This window comes from Dermochelys coriacea, chromosome 2, assembly GCF_009764565.3.
Source record: "Dermochelys coriacea isolate rDerCor1 chromosome 2, rDerCor1.pri.v4, whole genome shotgun sequence".
In the NCBI taxonomy this organism is placed as follows: Eukaryota; Metazoa; Chordata; order Testudines; family Dermochelyidae; genus Dermochelys; species Dermochelys coriacea.
The window spans coordinates 43,484,720-43,508,662 of NC_050069.1; the positions used below are offsets into that span (position 1 = coordinate 43,484,720).

At 43.5% G+C, this 23,943-nt stretch overlaps 1 protein-coding gene across 3 annotated transcripts in view; it reads right to left on the reverse strand.

Annotated features, from left to right (window-relative positions):
* PLEKHF2 (pleckstrin homology and FYVE domain containing 2) overlaps positions 1–16,671 on the reverse strand; it is a 44,857-nt gene extending 28,186 nt beyond the window's left edge. The window contains exon 1 of one of the 3 annotated variants that reach the window (XM_038393219.2): positions 16,353–16,671. The gene's annotated coding sequence lies outside the window, so the exon portion shown is untranslated. Of the gene's footprint in view, positions 1–60; positions 326–14,161; positions 14,588–16,352 lie in introns of those variants that run through there. The other 2 variants (XM_043507575.1, XM_043507577.1) reach the window with 2 other exon arrangements.
* Positions 16,672–23,943: the final 7,272 nt, after the last annotated feature.

Sequence of the window (23,943 nt, forward strand, 5' to 3'; positions counted from 1 at the left end):
AGGTCAATAATGCTAGAGAATATAAACAATAGTGAACTATAAGTCTTATAAGCCACATACCAAGTTTTATTGAAAGTTGTCTGAAGATGTTGATGTATCCATGTGCTGACAAGATGTAGCAGAAGTCATTTTGGTTTCCACTCAGTACTAGGCATATGGGAAGCAATCTTTGCCCTGAGGATCTTATGCAATCACATGATAGAGATGCAAAGGGAAATTTATACGTGCATTGTGGATTTTGAGAAGGCATCTGATAAAATCCAACACAAGAATATACATATTCCTGAGTAATGTAATATGGACTTTGAAGAAATATAATTAATAAAAAGCCTGTATGAGGACAGAAAGCAGCAAGCCAAAAACATGAACTGAGTATTGCAACATTAAGAAAAGTGTGCATCCTATCTCAGCAACTATTTAACGTAGTTAGAAGGTATAATGAGGGAAAGTTTATAAGACACCAAACAGAGCACACAGTCCAATGACATATACATGAACATAAAATATGCTAGTGGCCCCGTCATAAATATAAAGGGAAGGATAACCACCTTTCTGTATACAGTGCTATAAAATCCCTCCTAGCCAGAGGCAACATCCTGTTACCTGTAAAGGGTAAGAAGCTCAGCTAACCTGGATGGCACCTGACCCAAAGGACCAATAAGGGGACAAGATACTTTCAAATCTTGGGGGGGGGGGGAGGAGGGGAGAGAATGACAATCAACATTAGGAAGAAAAAAATGTAACAACAACAAGTAAACATTTATGCATAAAGGTAGGCAACACCAATATCTCGACAGTCAAATGGTAGAACAAGCAAATAGTTTCCCCCTACCTAGGAAGCCTAACAACATCAGACAGAAAATGTGATGAAGAAATTAAGAGAAGAATACAGCTGGGAGGTGGGGGGAATGTATTCAACAACTTCCAAAGCTACTGAAAGTTCAAACTGCACACACACACTAAATTACTAAATGCTCCTCTATGGATGGGAGAGCTGGACTCAAGCAGCACAGAGACAATTCAGAAATTTGGTGCTATAGAATAATGTTAAAAATTAGCTGGATAACCAGAACTGTGAACAATGAGGTGATGAGAAGGTTGAATTTAAAAAAAAGGCAGAAAGTTTCCTATTCTCCACTGGCAAGTAGATTTTTCAAGGTCTGGAAGGGAGGAATCCTGAAGATTAAAGTCAGTGTTCAGATACACATTTTGCACATGCCCAGCACACTTTAAATGGTGCAAAAATGTACACACATGGTATGCCTTTTACACTCAACTTTATTTTAAATTGTTTTCCAGTTTCATAAAATTTCTCTGAACAAGTTAGAAGTTTTAATCTGAACAATTTTGTTTACAATATTATTTTTCGAGACTCTTAGTGACTTCCTCTGGAGCCAGGAAATGTAGAAAGATATTTTACATAACCTCCTCCAACTCCATATTTGCATGAGACTAATGTAGACTTTTTGTTTGTGAAACAGCATCAGTCATTTCAGCTCAGTTTTGGGGAAGTTTGCAAATTAAGACCCCAGTGCTGCAAACTCTTGTGCAAGTGATCAATTTAAACACAGGCAAGTGCTCCCATCCTTGTTATGCATGGATCTAATCCAACTTAAATTAAAGCCAATGGAAAGAATTTCACTGCTTTTGCTACAAGTTGGATGGCATCCCAAATGCGTATTTGCAGAACAGAAGCCTTAATGTTGCTATAATATATGGCTAAGGAAAGGGAACCCATCGTCAAAACATTTGTTTTAAATCCTAAAATAAATTTAGCTTTTTGCAGCACTTTGGCCATAACATTCTGAACTGTGGAATAAAAAATTCAATCTAGATGTTGCAATATCTTGTTACAAATGTTGCCAGACTCATTTTGTAACCATTTATTAAATATTTTATATATTACCAGTTTATGTTATGTAACTAATTATGGTGTTAATGCAATACAAGTACAGTAGAACCTCAGAGTTACAAACACCAGAGTTACAAACTGACCAGTCAACCACACACCTCTTTTGGAACCAGAAGTACACAGTCAGGCCAAAAAAAAGCAAATACTGTACAGAACAGTACCGTGTAAAATGTAAACTTAAAAAAAGGGAAAAAAAAACTAAAAAATTGACAGGGTAAGGAAACTATTTCTGCGCTTGCTTCATTTAAATTAAGATGTTATAAGCAGCATTTTTCTTCTGCATAGTTAAGTATCAAAGCTGTATTAAGTCAATGTTCAGTTGTAAACTTTTGAAAGAACCACCATAACGTTTTGTTCAGAGTTACAAACATTTCAGAGTTACAAACCTCCATTCTCAAGGTGTTCATAACTCTGAGGTTCTACTGTACATTTACGTCACCCATTAATATGAGGCCTAAAATAAAACCTGCTCTTAAGTAAAAGATTTATCAAATTAAGTTTTCCCTCACGTATTTCAGGTCAGAAACTGGCTAAATGTATTAAAGGCTTTCAGTGACTCTAAGTTATTGAAAAACATAAGCTGGTCCCAAATGAATAAAGAAAAAGACAATGCTGCTTTGTATGCTTGAAGCGAGAACAGTGTCTTTAATCTCTCTACAGTACCATGTATGTCTAGGATCAGTTATACAAATGTTTATTAAAAGAAATCTTTTCATTCCACTCATACATAAAAATCAGGCATCTAGAATACAAGGAAGGTGCTCAATTATTTTGGCACTTCTAAACTACACACACCTACATTCAACTAAGCTTCCTGTATCTTAAAAATAAAATACTTGACTATCTTTACTCTTTACCTCCAAAAGAACATTTCCCAGACACCTGAACTGACTTCTTATCCATAATAATTTAATAGTAAAGGAATACTTTAAATAATACAGTTGTTTACATTGGTTAATGTAATGCAGAGAACCTTACTTTCTCTCAACGTTATGAATTGCCTAGATTTTCAGACATTTCTGATTTTTTTTTTTTTTTTTAAACTGGGCTTGCACTCTTTGGTGCCACGCTGTAGGAAACATGGGATTGCCAGGGAAGACTAACTCAATTCTGTGACAAAAGATTGCTGCTTACCAGTAAGCACTCTGCCACACTACAAATTCAAGAGTGTTTTTGTAATCATTTCATGACTTACCTGCCTTGATTCAACATAGTTTTGTTATGAAGCTGCTGTGTAGTCAAAATTCAACCATGTTTGTTGTAGCCAGATCAGATAAGAGTCATGAAATGGTTACAGAAAGAAAGAGTTGTAGCCTGGAAAGGCCCTCACTGGTAAACAGTCATAATTTGCTGAAGACCTGATTTAGCCGTTCAGGCAGTTCCACAATTCACATACTGAGAACTCTAAGAAGTGAAAGTTGTGAGGGCATGTCTAAACCAATGAATACACAATGATTTGGGCATATTTCAGTGCACATGCCAAATTATTTTAAGTGTACAAAAGTGTCTGGCCATTCACATACCTACTCAAGGTGCAAAACTATATGATAATCAGAGGATACTACCATCATATCGGTCCCACGATTCCACACATTCCCACAGCTCAAAACTGGGCCCAAACGCAGTAGCAAGAATGCTCTAAAAAACACAATTTTAACTTCCATTTCTGACCTGGAGAGATCAGTCTCTTTAGATCTGCAAACAGTAACAGAAAGCTGAACCAGTATAAAAAAATATTTCTACTTTCAAAAACAGCCACAGTACAATATTTCTACAATATTGTTAGATGGCCAATATGGCTAATCTGCTAATCTAATCATCTTCTTAACAGGGTTGGAATATTGTTGAAGCATTGTTGCAGAACACTTTCAAAGCAGTGTTATGTGATACCAGGGCATTCCATTTGCATTCACATTTACTCGCTTTGTAGAGATTAACCTTGTAGAGTGGACATGACTGTGGCCAGGTCTACTCCAAGGATGGGTACCAAAAAAAAAAAAATTTCTGTCAGTGCTAACACTAATTTACCAGTAAGAGCCATAATGTAAACAGGTTCCCACGGCCAATCCCATTTTACCAACATTTTAGTTAAGCATATTGAAAGCAGGGGTTAAAAAAAAAAAAAAAAAAAAACCACAGGTCTAGATACAAATGCCCTGTCTACACCAGGGCTCCCAGCAGTTCAACTGAACCAGGTGGAAAACTCCTCCAGGGTAGGCAAAGGGTCAACAGATAGCTCCGTCATGATTTCACTGTATAGACTGCTAGCGGTATCATACCACATATTATGATTTTGCATTCTGGACCACTGAACAGAGACTATTAAATACCTCATCTTTAGTGAAGTGGCCAAGGTCCAAGTGCTGCAACCACAAAACCCCTCAATCCCCAGTTATGAGAACATTCAGCAACATTTAGAAGATTTAATCCAACTGCTGTACTGCTCTATCTTGAGCAAGAAGGTCAAAAACAGCCTATCGAGTTACTGCAGGGACTTCCAGTCCTTCACACCACCCACAGCTGCCACAACTATTCACAACAATTGAAAGAGTAGCTCCAACAACAATGCTGTCAATGCCTCTTGCCTCAGCCTCCAACATAAGGGGCTTATACAGTGGTAGTTGTGACCTATCTCCTGAAAAAACAGTTCATAATCACAACAGTGCTCCTGTTCTAAGAGGAGTAGTCTTGAGATCACTTCCACATACAGATTTCCAGCACAGGTGTACAATGAAAGTCAGTCTGTGGGAGTTTAACACAGACAGCTAATGATAGCTAGGTGGGGGATAAAAAAAAAACACTTCAATAATTTTGAACCTTCAGGACATGCACACAGCTAGCCCATCTAATCACATTAATTTCTTACCATTATTCGCTTGCTGTGTCCTATTTCAAATTATTTTTAAGGTCTTTAGAAGAGGACTATTTTCCTCTGTGTTTGTATATCATCAAATACAGTGCAGCCATGATCCTTTGTGTGCTACTGCTATACATAATACAACCATACTCACACAGTTGAGTCTGTCCTGCTCACTCCGTCTGACAGACTTGAAGAGGGGCAAGCGAAAAATGTGTCAAGTTTTGTTTCCCAGATTACAAAATCAGGAAGGCTAGAGGTAAGTTAACTTTCCTTTTTTACACAATTAGTTGTATAAGACATTGCACAGTCCTCTTCTGTTCTAAAAAGTTGCTTTCTGAAAAGTTCCAAGATGTGGAGTACAGTGTAAGAGTCCCGCATTTCATCCTCTCATCCACTTAACACATGCAAATAACTCAGTACCCTCAACATCTTGACACTAGCAATAACTTGTTTGTCAGACTATTTCTACAGTTTTAGATTGCACTCTGATTACGTTTCCTTCATTTTTGATAAAAGATTATAGGAAAGGGGATCTCTCTTATTTTTAGTAAACCTGTCACTAGAGGACATTCTGAAGCAACATTCTGACAAACAATGACTTAAGGGTAATGACTAACTTTAATTGTAAGACCCTGCTAAAATCTCAAAGTTATCTAAACTGGTACAATCAAACTAGTGAAGAGACTATATGTCAATGATTCTCAAACTCTTTTTTTTTGTGGACCACTTGAAAATTGCTGAGGGTCTCATGGACCACTTAATGATCTTTCCAAATGTTGTTTGTACCATTAGCTAACTATTGGAAAGCACTTTGGATAAAAGCGCTGTATAAAAAAAACCCTTAATAATAATTTTATTTGTTCTACAAATAAAAGCACAACACTCATATTTTAATATCATTAGTCTTAGCTTTCTAATTCAATGGACGTGCCTCTCTCCCCCGCAACAGCAGCCAGAGAGCTGAGGCTGGGAAGGAGGGCCATCTCTCCCTGGCAGCTGCAGCCCTGGAGCTGAGGAAAGTTGCCTCTTTCTCTGGCGGCCACAGCCCTGCACGTCCCAGATTCCCCCCACCCTCTCTTCTCACTCCACTGCCCCCTCCCAAATATCCCCTAAATTTAATCCCCCACAAGGCCACCAGCCACCCTTACATGTGTATCTTCTCCAGGGTCCAAGCATCTAATTAGTAAAGCCATGGCTGCGCAGCTCCACTAATTAGGTGGGTAGCCCTTCATTCTCTCGTGCAGCTGGCTGCCCAGGCACGCACCTTAGAGGGAACTATCTATGGACCACCTGAATGGAGCTCAAAGACCACTGGTGGTCAATGGACCCCAGTTTGAGAACCACTGCTACATGTTAATGTTCCAATAAACTATTTTCTAAGTCTCAAAATTACAATATATATAAATGAAAACCCCAGTATTTCAAGTCCACAAATTTCAGAGGTTGAATTCCATTTTTATACAATATGCAAAAGTCATGGTACATTCTACTGAATTACATGCTAAATAATGAGCCCTACAGATTTAAAGAAAAAATCCACTCAAGCAACTATCTCTATAAAATAAAAAAAGAAAAGGAGTACTTGTGGCACCTTAGAGACTAACAAATTTATTTAGACTAAGGTGCCACAAGTACTCCTTTTCTTTTTTGCGAATACAGACTAACACGGCTGCTACTCTGAAACCTCTCTCTATAAAATGAAATATTGAACTTCAAGAGTGCAATGAAAAACTCAACAGATGTGTGTATCTTTGTTTGTAAAGTCAAAACAAATATTCTAGAGAGAAATTCATTATTTATTTTAACACTATGAGAATAAAGGCCTACTGAGACCATGCAGGAGAAAAATACTCAAAACAGTATTAACACCAGGGTGGATAAAAATTAATGATTGTTTAAAAAAAAAAATTAAAAATCTGATTGTTTTGATAAAATGCTTTTTGAGGGGAAAACACCCTATCTAAAGATAGTTTTAATTAAGATACATTATAGCTCAAAGATATCTCATCATGGAATAGGGATTATAAATTCTAATTCTATAGTATGAGACAATACATTCATGTAATGTTTAAGAAAAGTTTTGTAAGTGAGTTCCAATAGTTTATGGATTAGGGACCCAAACTTTCGGGGTTCAACAGGCTTTTGTATAGAAAGATTAACCTAAATAATCTATCTACCCAATGGGACTCAGTGCTCAGTCTAGAAGATACCATCAGAGATGCTTAGTTTTACAGTTCTCAAACTGTGGATTTGTGTCTCCAGAGATAACATGCTTGTTAACAGCAAAAATGTTTTTAAATAAATAAATAAATAAATAAAGGTGAGAAATAACAGACCTCAACTCTATTGTCCCTCTGCAAATGTGTGTACACAGAGTCAATCCCCTACCTCTCTACAAGTGCAACATTTCAAAAAGTTCAATGAATAGAAGACTGTTGGGGGCGAAATATATCTGGACACGGAGAAGAAGTCTGGAGATAAATGTGAGAAGTTAGGGACAAATGCTTGTTTTGTTAAAACATTATATGTTTGCTGTTGAAGAAAAAAATCCAGAATACTTAACACTGTTGTTTTAGTTAAATAAAAATTTAAATGCCTGTCTGGTGATGTCCTCCTCCTAATACAGCACGGCAAGAAAATCCTCCATATATTAATGATTAACCTGTTGAATTGGAGATATTTATGAAGTCATTGGGAAGTGAACTATCTGCTTCAATTACCTTTGGTAAATGAAATAACCAAACAATCATTCATTTTCTGATATAGCTGTAAAACTAATCTGAAAAGTTTTCAAAATAAATCAGTTTAAAAATGTATAGTGTACACCTTCCAAAAATGAAACCTACATCTATCTCCAAGTTGTGAAGAATATGTATTAAGGTTATAACAACCAACAAGAATGCACTTTTATGTAGAAAACTATGATTAAATCGAGTCTTCTTGACTAGTGATTTAAATCAATTTGATTTAAAATCACTAAATCCACCCTGATTAACACTTTAATCAAAAAGAGCATTACTGTACAAAATTGCAGTCTTAATTCTGCAAGTTCCCAAGTAAGCAATTCATACGCATTCAAGCAGTCCCATTTACCTCAACAGGACTGCTCACATGAATAAGAATGTGCAGGACTTGACTTGTTAGTACAGCTATTATCATGACTTATAAAAACATTACAACATTCTTCAGTGTGCTAATTATATTCTTCCACACTGTCTACAGCAGGGGCGGGCAAACTTTTTGGCCTGAGGGCCAAATCGGGTTTTCAAAATTGTATGGTTGGGGAGGCTCTCTCTCCCCAAATAGGTGTGGCCCGGCCCCCACCTCCTATCCGACCCCACCCCCCCCGCTTCTTGCCCCGAGACTCCTGCCCCATCCAACCCCCCGTTCCCTGTCCCCTGACAGCCCCCCAGGGACTCCTGCCCCATCCACCACCCCCACTCCCTGTTCCCCGACCACCCCCGTACCTCCCACCCCTGACTGCCCCCTGCCATCCCATTCAAACACCCCCCTCATTCCTCACTGCCCCCGCCCCATCCAACCCCCGTTCCCCGCCCTCTGACCACCCCAACCCCCTATCCACACCCTCATCCCGACCACCACCCCAAACTTCCTTGCCCTCTATCCAACCCCCCCCTGCTCCCTTACCATGCTGCCTGGAGTACCAGGTGGCTGGCGCCACCCAGAGCACCGGATCAGGTCACAGCTCTGCAACTGCACTGCCCGGCCGCCAGAGCATTGCGCTGGCGGTGTAGTGTGCTGAGGCTGCGGGGTAGAGGGAACAGCAGGGGATGGGCTGGGGACTAGCCTCCTGGGCCAGGAGCTCAAGGGCCGGGCAGGTGGGACCTGCAGGCCGGATGTGGTCCACGGACCGTAGTTTGCCCACCTCTGGTCTACAGATATCCCTTTTCTCCCCATCACCATTAAAACAATTACTTCTTTAAGTTACTCGGAGCACAAGTAATATCACAACACATTATAAAATTTTGTATTTGTTTAGGAGAAAAAGGACAATTTTTTAAGCTTACTTTGTTCCACTTCAAAAAGTAAGTTTTATATAATAACCTTTATTCTCTTTTCAAACAAAATAAACTCTGAAAATTTAATCAGAATTAAATTAAATTATTTAATTTACCTGTCCATGCAGTCGACAACAGTGCCCTATCTGGATATCGCTACTACTATTACAAATCATATGAAGTAATTGAAAAAAATATAAGCTTAAACACTATAATTATTCTGAAGTCAATGAAAAGATGAAAAGCATGTTGCCATGGAATGTAGTTATTTACAATGCTGTTCTTTTTCTTCCAGTGGGAAAGCAGGACTTAATTCGGAGCATTTTAGGTTGAACAGCAGTTTACTATATGTAAGGGAATTCTAGGGTTGACCAAAACCAGGATATGGCTACACATCAAAAACTATACATGAGCTAGCTTGAATCCAGCTAGCACAGTTAATTATGGCAGTAAAGAAAATGTGTATCAGAGCTACTATTGCCTTCTCAAGTCTGCAGACAACCTGAAACACCAACTCAGATGAGTGAAGCCCTGTGCCACCTCACCAACACTAATCACACTGGTGTGTGTTAAAAGCTATATTTTAGCTTAACATTTTATCATTAACTATTTTATTGCTCACTCACCTTAGACAGATGGGTGAGATTTTTAAAGTTGCTACAGTGAGAAAAATGCAAAGGAAGGAGAGAGAAACTAGAGAAATTCAGACTAGAAATAAAGCCTAAGCTTTGAACAGCGAGGTTAATTAACCACTAGAACAACTGATTGGGATTCATAATGGATTCTCCATCACTGGCTATTTTGAAATCAAGACTGGATTTTTTTTTTTTTTTAAAAAGATGCTCTCGGAATTATTTTGGGGAAGTTCTATAGCCTGTGTTACATAGGAGGTCATACTAGATGATCAATGGTCCCTTCTAGCCTGGGAATCTATGCTGAATGTGACAATAAGATATTGAATATCTAGTAACTAAAGTTTTATTTATTACCATTAAAGGCCAGGTTGGTTCCCTCCTGGATCTTTATACAAACTCCCAATGACATTAGTGCAGTGGTCCCCAAATGTTTTCAGTCATGCCCCCCCTTTGTCCAGTCTGCACCCCCACCCCAGGTGCCATGATCGAGAGCCAGGGCCAGGAATGGGGCCAGAGCTTGGAGCGGGAGCCAAGAGCCAGGAGCTGAGCCAGAGCTGGGGGCGGGGTTGGGTGGTACTCCCACCCCTCTCCTTGTGAGGGTTGACCTTGGCCCCACCACATCCCTCACCCCAAATGTTCCTCTGTGCCCCACTCAGGGGGCAAGCCCCACAGTTTGGGGACCACTGCATTAGTGAGAGATCTACTGTTAATCAAGGAAGTATGTAACCCTAAGTTTGTATCCCAGCCCACTACTCAGAATTAAAAATGGAATTCAGCCCTCTTTACAGAATGAGCAACACTCCTGACATCAATGCATATTTAGAAAAAACAAAAACTTTCCTCCCTTGTGCCATTCAGAATTGAGAAGGCAACTAATCCAATTTCCTCCCCATGCCAAGCCTCTACAGCTCAATTTTACATTTAGAATGCAAGTGTTCCATCTACCTAGCTTTGTTTGCAACACTAACTTCTTAAACCCCTTGTGGCAGTGATCACTAAGGGCAAGTCTACACTACAGCTCCGAGATTGATTCACCAGCGGTTGATTTAGCGAGTCTAGTAAAGACCCGACAAATCGACTGCAGATCGCTCTTCAGTCGACCCCTGTACTCTACCCCCAATGAGAAGAGTAAGGTAAATCGATGGGAGATTTTCTCCCGTCAATCCCCCGGGGCGTAGACCCCGCAGTAACTCAACCTAAGGTATGTCGCCTCCAGCTATGACTCCAGCCCAAGCACATACAGCAATGAAACAGCCCTGCAACCCGAGCCCCTTGAGCTCAGTCAACTGGGACAGACGAGCCACAGGTTTATCTTTGTGATGTAGACGTATAAGTAGACTTAGAGTAAGGCCTAGTTCCACCTCTTCTAGCAGGAGGCAATCAGCCACCCTCCAATGTGCAGAGCATAACTAACTGGGGTTTTAGCCCTTACTTGCAAGTGATGGAGGCTAAGTCCCATCACACCCCTCTAAGAGCCACTTGATATATTTTCCATGTAAAAAAAAAAAAAAAAAAGAATGTGGGGTTGATGGGATTAGTGATTCATATTCAGCACACTATGGACTGCTGGATTCAGTCTAAATGACATTTAGAGCCAGTAATTTTAATACTCAAAACACAACTTAAACGCCTGGAAATACAGTTTTTAATTAGTCGAACCAGAGTACAGGAAGCCATTGAAGTGGGTAATCATAATGGAAATAAGATTCTCATTTTGCACTCAACTCCTTAACCACTCTTCAATTAAAAGTTAACTCTAAAAGTATAATTAAAGTTATAGTTTAAATTCAGAGCTAAAGATGCTACTTTCTCATATTGTTGTGCCCAAGCACTACAGATCATCTGCAGCAACACCACATACTAATGAGAACCCTGCAAAAGAACGTTCAAAGAAACATGCATCTCATAGAATCATAGGACTGAAAGGGACCCCAGAGATCATCTAGTCTGACTCAGTCCTGCCATGAGTGCAGGGGACTGAAGTATTATCTAGAGTTTCTAGACCATTCCTGACAGGTGTTTGTCCAACCTGCTCTTAAAATTCTCCAATGATGGAGATTCTATAACCTCCCTAGGCAATTTATTCCATTAACTACCCTGACAGGAAGTTTTTCCTAATGTCCAACTTAAACTGCCTTTGCTGCAATTGAAGACTATTGATTCTTGTCCTATCCTCAGAGGTTAAGGAGAAGAATTTTTCTCCCTCCTCCTTGTAACAAGCTTTTATGTACTTGAAAATTGTTATCATATCCCCTCTCAGTATTCTCTTCTCCAGACTACACAAACCCAATTTTTTCAATCTTCCCTCATAAGTCATGTTTTCTAGATCTTTAATCATTTTTGTTGCTCTCCTTTGGACTTTCTCCAATTTGTCCACATTTTTCCTGAAATGTGGCACGCAGAACTGGACACAATGCTCCAGCAGAGGCCTAATCAGCACGGGGTAGAGCAGAAGAATTATTTCTCGTGTCTTGCTTACAACACGCCTGCTATTACATCCCAGAATGACGTTTGCTTTTTCTGCAACAGTGTTACACTGTTGACTCATTTAGCTTGTGAACCGCAGATCCCTTTCAACAGTACTCCATCCTAGGCAGTCATTTCCCATTGTGTGTGTGCGCACGTTTGTTCCCTCCTAAGTGGAGTATTTTACATTTGTCCTTATTGAATTTCATCCTATTTACTTCAAACCATTTCTCCAGTTTGTCCAAATCATTTTGAAATTTAATCCTGGCCTCCAAAGCACTTGCAACCCCTCTCAGCTCGATATCGTTCACAAACTTTATAAGTGTACTCTCTATCCCATTATAAATCATAGATGAAGATACCGAATAGAACCGGACCCAAAACTGATCCCTGCAGCTTGACTGTGAATCATTGATAACTACTCTCTGGGAATGGTTTTCCAACCAGTTATGCACCCACCTTATAGTAGCACCATCTAGGTTGCATTTCCCTAGTTTGTTTATGAGAAAATCATGTAAGACACTATCAAAAGCCTTAAAGTCAAGATATACCACATCAACCGCTACCCCCCCATCCAAAACGCTCGTTAACCCTGTCAAAGAAAGCTGTTAAGAACAAATCATGTCAAACCAACACACATCCATGCTGACTGTTACTATCACCTTATTATCTTCTAGGTGATTGCAAACTAATTGCACAATATTTGCCCCTTTCCAATCCTCTGGAATCATTCCGGTCTTCCATGACTTTTCAAAGATAATCATTAATGGCTCCGATATCCTCTCAGTCAGCTCCTTGAGTATTCTAGGATGTATTTCATCAGGTCTTGGTGACTTTAAGACATCGAACTTGTCTAAGGCTATGTCTACACTAGCATCTTTGTCAGTAAAGCTTTTTTCACACCCCTGAACAACGTAAGTTACACCGACAGATGTGCTGATGTGGACAGCGCCATGTCAGTGGGAAACGCTCTCCCGCTGCTATAGCTGCTGCCACTCATCGGGGGGGTTGTTAAATTATGCTGACAGGAGAACTACATACACAGGAGACCTTACCTTGCATTGGTACAGCTTTGCCTCTGTAAGGTCTCTGATATAGATATAGCCTATGTAATTTTTAACTTTTTCTTTCCCTATTTTAGCCACTGATCCTACCACATTTTTATTAGCATTCACAATGTTAGATTCACTACTAACCTTTTGGGTGAAAACTGAAACAAAAGTAATTTAGCACTTCTGCCATTTTCACATTTTCGGTTATTGTTTTCCCCCCCTCTCATCTCTGAAGTCCATCACTAACAATAACCAATTAAACTGCACAAATCTTAACAGGGACCTTGAAGTTGAGCAAGTATTTGAGTTTCTTATTTGGGAAACAGGAGGAAGTAGTCAAAAATTTGTTTGTCAATTTAATTTTAGTCTCACTTCTCTAATTGTGTTAATTCATCTTGTTTTAATTTAAAATGTTAAATGCATTACAAACTCAAATAACTTATTTGGCAGTATTAGATATCAGTCTCTAGAGTAACCAAACAAATTTAATGAATATGAAGTCTTATGATGCCTCTAGACCCCACTATGGTCAATTTAGTCAATGTATTAAAGGAATCCTTAATCCATAGTTCCAGGTATGTGCAGTAGCTTTGCTTACTAAAAATACTGATGAAGTCAAGGATTAAAGTCAGTAGCTAGGCAGCAGCCACATTTCTAAATAAAAGTGGGACATTTTAGACTAAAGTAGCCGCTAAGTAGTATTTACTAGGCGTGCCATTCGTTATTTCCTAATATAGAAAAATATCACAAAGTATTCACAAAATCAAGAGAAAAAAGCAACTAAAAGTAATAATCTTTCTTTTGCCTTATTTTAAATGTATAACGGTTAAGTCTTTTTTCTTGAATTGCTTTCAGAATAACTCATCACATTTAAAATGAGACTGATATTCATAGAATATCAGGGTTGAAAGGGACCTCAGGAGGTCATCTAGTCCAACCCGCCTGCTCAAAGCAGGGCCAATCCCCAATTTTTGCCCTAGATCCCTAAATGGCCCCCTCAAGGATTGAACTCACAACCCTGGGTCAGTACTCAAACCACTGAGCTATCCCTCCCCCTAAAACAGATCAAATATACACTTCAATATATAAATTACAGAAATACTAACAAACTTAGTCACGTTGACAAACAGAAGATTCAGGCAGTGTTACAAAAAAATTTTTAGTGATCATATCAAACTGTTTCAACCCTCTTTAGTTTGTCTAGGATAACTACTTACCTCTAATCAAATCTATGAATAAATGATTAAATTTAAAACAGACAAGGAGGGTGAAAATGTCTTTTACTGAACCAACTTCTGTTGATGAAAGGGACAAGTTTTTAAGCTACACAGCACTCTTCTTCAGGTCTGGGAAAATACAACTAAATACAAAGTGGAACATAGTTTAGTATAATAGTCAACACACACTTTAAGGCCAGGGCTATACAATAGACGTACCAACCTATATCCACATCAGTGAGAGACGGAGTTATACTGGCCTAACCACCTTTGTAGACATCCCCATGGTCAATGGGAGAATTTCTTCCATCAACATAGTTACTACTGCCTCTCAGGGAGGTGGATTAAACTACACAAAAACGGTAGACGTTCTCCCGACGGCGTAAGAGCACCTTCAACAACGTGCTGCAGCTGCACCACTATAGCACTGTATATGAAGACAAGCCCTAAGACATTTCCCAGACCTGAGGAAGACCTGTGTAGTTCGAAAGCTTGTCTCTTTCATCAACAGAAGTTGGTCCAATAAGAGATATTACCTCATCCACTGTCTCTCAAATCCTGAGACCAACATGGCTACAACAATACTGAAAACAACTTTAAACAGATCACATTTATGCAAAGTCCTCAAATTAAGGAGTGATAAATATTTGATCACGTATCTTCCATTTGCTATGTATTCAAATGTCTTCATGGAAGCCCACAGGAGATCAGAGTAACAATAAATGGCGTACCAATTAAGGATTATGTTTAATGGAAACTTCATACTGATTTGATGAGTCAACATCTATCTGTTCTTTTAAAAAACTTCATATATTAATAGTAAAGGCATTCATGAAGAATGTGGCCAGGAACTGAATGCTGGTGTAAATATATACCATTGCATTTGTTTGGAAGCCTTTGTATTTATAGAGTGCTCAGGCCCAGATTTTGTAACATGACACACAGGCAGATAGATCCCCACACTCTCATGGAGAGCCACTGAATTCAAGGGTACTCCACATTTGCACAGAGGTCTGTCCACACACACCAGGCTGCACGCTGGTCTGTATAGGCACTGTATATACTGATATACAATATTGATATCGATGCAGCTCCAAATAAATCCCTCTTCTGGCAGCTGGCGTTTACTGGGTCATAGAACATATATTTGCTTCAAGGGGAAAATTGCAACATGCCTCATGAATTTCACACACTATGCTTAAGCACTTTCGCTTTTTAAAGCCTTAGTAGGGTACTTTAAAAGAGAGGCCATCAATACATGATTGTCAAAACACTTAAAAAAAAAAAAAAAAAAGCCAAGATTACAAATGTAATTTTTTTTCAAGAAAAAAAAAAATCTGGCCTGCAAAATGCTGTGCACAAACCCCAATTCAATCCCTAAATCCAAATATTTATTTCCACAGAGCTACCCAGGATTTGGGGGGGGAGGGTTAGTTTGAATTTAGGGCGGTTTCTAAGTGAAGTGAAACAACAAATCCAGACAACTGAAGACTATGGCCCGACCCTGTTCCCAGTTTAAGCGAGTGAGAGATTTGCAGCCACAGGGTCCTGTCGAAGTAACAAATACAGGGGAGCTCGCTCCCCTCCAGTCACAATCCTCTCCCATAACTGAGGCCGTCAAGTTACAGGGAGTCTCCTGGCTCCGGAAGCCCGACAGTCACACGAACCCCGCGGCCGGGGCACGCGCCTCCCCGGGCCAGGGCGGCAGGGGGCTCCGGGCACTCGGTACGTCCCCTACGGAGAGGCAGGACCGGAGTCCCGCCCGCTGGCGCTGCCTGCAGCGGGGCTAGGGGTGAGTAAGCACCGGCCCGGGATGGGCGCTGAGCGCCTACAACTGCCAGCGCTGCGGCGCCGTGACCCGCCCGCGCGGGGATGGGGCCGGCTCCGGCACCTTGCCCTGCGGAGATGCGGGGGCAAGGGCGTCCCCACCGACCTCCCGCGGGCGAAGCTTGTCGGCCGAGATCCCGCACCCGAGGACGGGGTGGCGCCTTGCCCATCCCCACAGGGGCAGCTCCCGCGCCAGCCCGGCGACACGGGCTCCCAACATGGCCGCGGAGCAGCAGCCGGAGCCCAGGCAGCGAGAGCCCACAGGGAAAGTTTGCCCGTCGCCGCCCGCCTGCCTCCTGCCACAGCCCAGCCGGCCCCGTGCCGAGAGGACACGAGCCGCCGCCGCCGCCGCCGCGCGACTTACCCAGGGAGAGCAGAGCCCAGCCCGGCGCGCGCGCAGCTCTCCCCGCTCGGGCCCCGGCCGCGCTCGCTCCTGCTAACTGCCAGCCCCGCTCGCGCATAACCGTCCCTGGCCACAGCTGCGGGAGGACGGGCTCCAGGGGCCCCGCCCCAGCCCTTGGGATCTAGGGGGGAGGGGCCGCCGCCATCTTGGGAGCGGAGGGGAAGGGCTTCGTTGCGCTTGGGTGGGTGTGGGCAGGAGGAAACTCTGGGGCTTCCCACCGGGCTCCGAGTTGGGGGGATTGGACGAAAGAGTCCACTCCTCCCCCTTCACCCTCTGGAGAGTCTCCACCCTCCCCACAGACCTGCCGCCCACCCCTCCTTCCGTGGAGAGAGAGTCCCTGTCCCCAAACCTGCTGCCCCCCTTCACTGGAGAGAGTCGCCACCCCGAAACCTGCTGCCCCCCACTCCCTTCCTTCACTGGAGAGAGTCGCCACCCTGAAACCTGCTGCCCCCACCCCTCCTTCACTGGAGAGAGTTGCCACCCGGAAACCTGCTGCCCCCCACTCCTCCTTCACTGGAGAAAGTCGCCACCCTGAAACCTGCTGCCCCCCACTCCCTTCCTTCACTGGAGAGAGTCGCCACCCCAAAACCTGCTGCCCCCACCCCTCCTTCACTGGAGAGAGTTGCCACCCGGAAACCTGCTGCCCCCCACTCCTCCTTCACTGGAGAACGTCGCCACCCCGAAACCTGCTGCCCCCCACTCCTCCTTCACTGGAGAGAGTCGCCACCCCGAAACCTGCTGCCCCCCACCCCTCCTTCACTGGAGAGAGTCGCCACCCCGAAACCTGCTGCCCCCCACTCCTCCTTCACTGGAGAAAGTCGCCACCCTGAAACCTGCTGCCCCCCACTCCCTTCCTTCACTGGAGAGAGTCGCCACCCTGAAACCTGCTGCCCCCCACTCCCTTCCTTCACTGGAGAGAGTCGCCACCCCAAAACCTGCTGCCCCCCACTCCTCCTTCACTGGAGAAAGTCGCCACCCTGAAACCTGCTGCCCCCCACTCCCTTCCTTCACTGGAGAGAGTCGCCACCCCAAAACCTGCTGCCCCCCACTCCTCCTTCACTGGAGAAAGTCGCCACCCTGAAACCTGCTGCCCCCCACTCCCTTCCTTCACTGGAGAGAGTCGCCACCCCAAAACCTGCTGCCCCCCACTCCTCCTTCACTGGAGAAAGTCGCCACCCCGAAACCTGCTGCCCCCCACTCCCTTCCTTCACTGGAGAGAGTCGCCACCCCAAAACCTGCTGCCCCCCACCCCTCCTTCACTGGAGAGAGTCGCCACCCTGAAACCTGCTGCCCCCCACTCCCTTCCTTCACTGGAGAGAGTCACCACCCCAAAACCTGCTGCCCCCCACCCCTCCTTCACTGGAGAGAGTCGCCACCCCAAAACCTGCTGCCCCCCACTCCTCCTTCACTGGAGAGAGTCACCACCCCAAAACCTGCTGCCCCCCACCCCTCCTTCACTGGAGAGAGTCGCCACCCCAAAACCTGCTGCCCCCCACCCCTCCTTCACTGGAGAGAGTGGCCACCCTGAAACCTGCTGCCCCCCACTCCCTTCCTTCACTGGAGAGTCCCCCCTACTGCCCTGCCCCGTCACTCCTTGGAAAGAATCCCCTGTACAGAGCTGCCCTTCCCCAGGTCCCTCACTTGTAAAGAGGCCCCCAGTGCAGATCTTGCCCCAGGTCTCCTCACTGGTTGATGCCACTTCTTCGTTATTGTGGATTAGTACATTAAGGAGTGTTTTTAAAGTCTTCCTTGAGGGAGGGTGCCTCTTGATGAGGGTGAGTCAATGAACTATGTACAGTGTTTCACATTGTTCCCACAGCTCATGCCATGACTGTATACTTCTGCAAAAATGTCATGTTTGAGTTGAATCCCAACCCGCCATTAATGTGTAGCAAATAAAAATGTGTAGCTCAGAGCTGTAGCTCACGAAAGCTTATGCTCAAATAAATGTGTTAATCTCTAAGGTGCCACAAGTCCTCCTTTTCTTTTTGCAAATAAAAACAGTGTGAACAACTTTAGTCAGTTCAAAACTTTGAAAAGAAGTGGATTATTTTTATAAACAAGACACAATTAAACCTGATCTGCATCTTCTATTCCTCCTACCACATCTTTCCCTTACTTCATTTCTATGCAGGCTTCTTTCTCCTTAAATCTAATGAGACTCTTAGCCCTGTCCTCATCTCCTCCTGCTTTCTTTGATCTCTAGGTGATTCTCTTCTGACTGCTTTTTTTGTCTCTTTTGCCTACTCTAAATCTAGACTCTGACTCCTTACATTTTACTGCATACCCTTGCAACAGACTAATACTAAATTATGCTAACTTCCCTCCCCTCTTCAGTAAAACTTCTGATGATCCCACCACCTTCCCTGAGATAATTGTTCTGTGAAGTACTCACACAATTCTGTGTGTTGTACAAGCTGAGCCTTAGGTTGTAAGACTCTTGAGGCAGAGATTTATTAACTATTCAGCACACTTCATCTACAATAGTGTTTTTCAGCCTTTTCCATACTGGGATCCTGCTCTCATCTCCTCCCATTTTGCAATATAGGAAAGGCAGAGAGTAGTTGCATCACCCTTATAGCTAGTCACAGTCCCCAAGCTGAGAACTCGTGATATATTGCAGTGTTTCTCAGCTGATGGTGGGGAGCAGCCCCCAAGGAGGATCATGAAAGGCAACTAGGGGTGGGTGAGACATGAAGCATTGCAAATTTTATTGCAACTCTACTGCAAAGAATATCTTCTTCCCGTACTTCCTGCACATCCTTTTCCTTTCACGTTAAGTATTCTTGGTCAATCTCATGAAACACACACACACAGACACACAGACACACGTTATATAGGCAGATCACTGTTGTCAATGATAAATTTACTGTCAGAGTAAAAAGTGGAAGGGGGCCCTGAAAATTTTTGATTTTGAATAAGAGTTTGCCAATCTGATTTATTGTACTGCATCCTGTATACTAAAATGCTACATAAAGGGATAAATAAGGATCTCATTCCACACAAGAGATCCACTTCCTGGACCCTACAGTGCAAATAAGTGATGGTCCCATAAACACCACCCTATACCAGAAACCTACTAACGGCTATACTTACCTACATGCCTCCAGCTTCCATCCAGGACACATCACACAATCGATTGTCTACAGTCAGGCCCTAAGACACTCGAATTTGCTCCAATCCCTCAGACAGACAGAGACAGAGACAAGATCTTTATCAAGCATTCTTAAAACTACAATATCCACATGGGAAAGTGAGGAAACAGATTGACAGAGCGAGACAGGCACCCAGAAATCACCTAGTACAGGACAGGCCCAACAAGGAAAATAACAGAACACCACTGGCCATCACGTACAGCCCCCAGCTAAAACCTCTCCAACACATTATCAGCAATCTACAACCTATCCTGGAAAACGATCCCTCACTTTCCCAGACCTTGGGAGGCAGGCCAGTCCTCGCTTACAGACAACCCCTGAACCTGAAGCAAATACCAGCAACTACACACCCCACCACAGAAACACTACCCCAGGAAACAATCCCTGTAGCAACCTCGTTGCCTACTCTGTCCCCATATCTACTGTAGCAACACCATCAGCCACACCATCAGAGGCTCATTCACCTGCCCATCTACTAATGTTACATATGCCATCGTGTGCCAGCAATGTCCCTCTGCCATGTACATTGGCCAAACCAGACAGTCCCTACGTAAAAGAATAAATGGACACAAATTGGACATCAGGAATGGTAACATACAAGAGCCAGTAGGACAACACTTCAGTCTTCCTGGACATTCTATAACAGATTTGAAACTAGCTATACTTGAACAAAAAAAACTTCAGAAACAGACTTCGAAGAGAAGCAGCAGAACTAAAATTCATTTGCAAATTTAACACCATTAATTTGGGCTTGAATAGGGACTGGGAGTGGCTGGCTCATTACAAAACCAGCTTTGCCTCCCCTGGAATTGACACCACCTCATCTATATTGGGAGTGGACTAAATCCACCCTGATTGAATTGGCCCTGTCAACACTGGTTCTCCACTTCTGAGGTAACTCCCTTTTATGTCTGCATCTGTAATTTTCACTCCATGCATCCGAAGAAGTGGGGTTTTTACCTACGAAAGCTTATGCTCAAATAAATCTATTAGTCTTTAAGGTGCCACTGGACTCCTTGTTGTTATTGTGGATACAGACTCCTTGTTGTTATTGTGGATACAGACTAACATGGCTACCCCCGATCCTATTTTCCCAATAGAATCCTTTACTCCTGTTTTAAATGACTACTTCAGTTGCCTACCCAAGTTTTTCAGTACAACATTTTCAATCTTTTAGTTTTAGGCCAGTGGTTTTCAAACTTTTTTTCTGGCGACCCAGGTGAAGAAAATTGTTGATGCCCATGACCCAACGGAGCTGGGGATGAAAGGTTTGGAGTGTGGGAGGGGCTCAGGGCTTGGGCAGAGGGTTGGGGGGCAGAGCTGAGGGGTGGGGCCAGGAATGAGGGGTTCGGGGCTCTGTGTTTGGAGGACTCAGGGCTGGGGCAGAGTGTTGGGGTATGGGAGGAGGTCAGGGGTATGGGCTGGGCAGGCTCTGGGGTAGGGCCAGGGATGAGGATTTTGGTGTGCAGGAGGGGGGTCTGGGTTTGGGGGTGGGGCTCAGGACTGGAGCAGTGGATTGGGACATGGAGTTGGGATGCAGGCTTACCTCGGACGGCTGCCGGTCAGCGGCACAGCGGGGGTGCTAAGGCAGGCTTCCTGCCTGTCCTAGCACCGCAAACCACACTGTGCTGTGGAAGGGCCCCCCCCACCTAGGAGCGGACCTGCTGCTGGCCGCTTCCGGGGCACAGCACAGTGTCAGAACAGGTAGGGACCAGCCTGCCTTAGCCGGGCAGCACCGCTAATGAGACTTTTAACAGCCCGGTTGGCAGTGCTTACCCAAGCCACCGCGACCCAGAGCCTTACAATCCGCGACCCAGTACTGGATCACAACCCACAGTTTGAAAACCACTCTTTAAGGCAACCCATTTGTGCTAGTCCCTTGGCTGTAGGGTTACCACCTATTCTAAGATTTCTAACACCTCACCATTTTTATAAGGTAAATTGTGCAAGCAGTAGAGGATGTTCACAGATGCTAAAATAGCTTTTTGCAGCCTATGAAATACTTGGGAGATAGTAATATTTTTCCTGCAATATAATTATGTTATATACAGATTTGACCACATTGTATCACAGCCAAATCATAGAATATCAGGGTTGGAAGGGACCTCCGGAGGTCATCTAGTCCAACCCCCTGCTCAAAGCAGGACCAATCCCCAACTAAATCATCCCAGCCAGGGCTTTGTCAAGCCTGACCTTAAAAACTTCTAAGGAAGGAGATTCTACCACCTCCCTAGATAACGCATTCCAGTGCTTCACCACCCTCCTAGTGAAAAAGTTTTTACTAATATCCAACCTAAACCTCCCCCACTGCAACTTGAGACCATTACTCCTTGTTCTGTCATCTGCTATCACTGAACAGCCTAGATCCATCCTCTTTGGAACCCCCTTTCAGGTAGTTGAAAGCAGCTATCAAATCCCCCCTCATTCTTCTCTTCTGCAGACTAAACAATCCCAGTTCCCTCAGCCTCTCCCCATCAGTCATGCGTTCCAACCCCCTAATCATTTTTTTGTTGCCCTCTGCTGAACGCTTTCCAATTTTTCCACATGCTTCTTGTAGTGTGGTGCCCAAAATTGGACACAGCACTCCAGATGAGGTCTCTAATGACACAACATCAAAATGTACAAGTTTGTGCTGTGAGAGAAACTCAGAAAAACAGCAACAACATTTTTGGTTCATTAAGAAGGTTTCACTTATATGAAGACAGTAGGGTTTGGGTTCTCCAGTTTTCATATTCACCTAATTATTGGGCTGTGAAATTACTGGCTTTTTGGCAGAAAAGAAATGGCCCCAAATCCTTAATCTATGAAAAATCCAAATTATGAAACTAACTGGTGGAGTGTCCAAAGGGAAGGAAAATCCCAGTAGTTTCTGAATTCAAGTTTTTGGTATTTCTCCCCCAGAACCTCAGTTTTAAAGATGACTGCATTTTTTTTTTTAAAGGAACAAATCCTACCTTGGCCCAAGTGGCCACAGTGAAACCTGGGCTGTTATGCTGCATGGGGTTGGGGTGGAAGGGTAGAATTAAGGAGGCTGCACAGGGAGTGTGCACCTATTGCTAAGGCTAAGATTTTGTCACAAAGTGACTTCTAGCGACCTCCGAGACATTTTTGCTTCAGCCCTGGAGTGGTAGGACTGGACCCACTGTAAGCCAGCAGGACCCCCTTGCAAGTCCCAGCTGCTGCGGGCGGTGGGCCCCCAACCCCCCCGCAGTCCCCAGCCAGCACAATAGGTGGCGGGGGGCCCTGCTTCCCCAAGCCACCACCGTGGGTAGCAGAGGGACCCCCCCACAGCTCCAAGCCTCTGCCATAGATGGGGGGACCCTGCAGCACTCAACTGCCAGGGATAGACCCCACAGCTCCAAGCTGCTGCAAGCTGCAGGGCGGACCCTGAGCTTTCAGTCACTGTGGGCAGGGGAACCCTGGAGCCCCAGCACTCCTCCCCCACTTCAATGGAGCTGTGTCAGTTCACATCAGGTGAGTATCTGGTTCCAGATTTCTACCGCATTGTACATCTATTAGTGGGCGAACAGCAGACATCCACCTTTTTCCATCCATGTTGCAATGGTGATCCAATATCTGGTTTGCCTGTATGCGAAGACTTCCAAATCTTCCAAATCCAATATCTTTGTTTGCCAAGATGCTCTTTTATATGATCTTCAAAACTGCCCTCACATGTTCAGGGTTTAGCCAGTGGCTTGATGGCAGCGCAAGCAATTCAGGTCTCTGTGGGTCTTCTTTTCTTTCTTGCTGTGGTCATACAGCATTACTATCAACTTCCTTGCTGCAGAAATTGCTGCTTGTCCATCTGTGACACAGAAGCCTATTGGTGGTTTACTATTCTGTGTCAGCAATGCTTGTCAGGCCTGACATACTCAATGTACTCCAATTCACTGTTGTCATAATCTGTATCTAAAAGGTTGTGTAAGGTATCATAAGCAAACTGGTGACACACTGGTCCTGAAAATCATTGTGTGGTGTATGTATGGGAGTGTACAAAGAGTTATAAATATGTGCTAGAATTATGTTCTTAAAATATGTTTGGCAAGCAATGTATAAGACAAGTATGCTTTAGAGAAAGAAATATATTTGCTTGTCTGATGAGCCTGGTTGTCAGGCAGAGACAATGAAGTTAATTTTACATAAATGGTAAGCAAAGTCATCAAATTAGTGAGTAAGGGAGATAGCCTCTTTCATATCACAATGGGGGAGGAGATTGCAAAAATTAACATGTTGTCAGCTCCCTGGTGGACACAACAAGCTGAGCCCCCAGGAGGGCTTCCTGCCTCCTGAAGCACTGTCATGGAACTTTGGAAGATAATAAGCAATGACACAGTCATTTTGGCATCTGTAATGGGGGACATTCACCTCTTGAGTGACTCCTAATGCTACATGCTGTA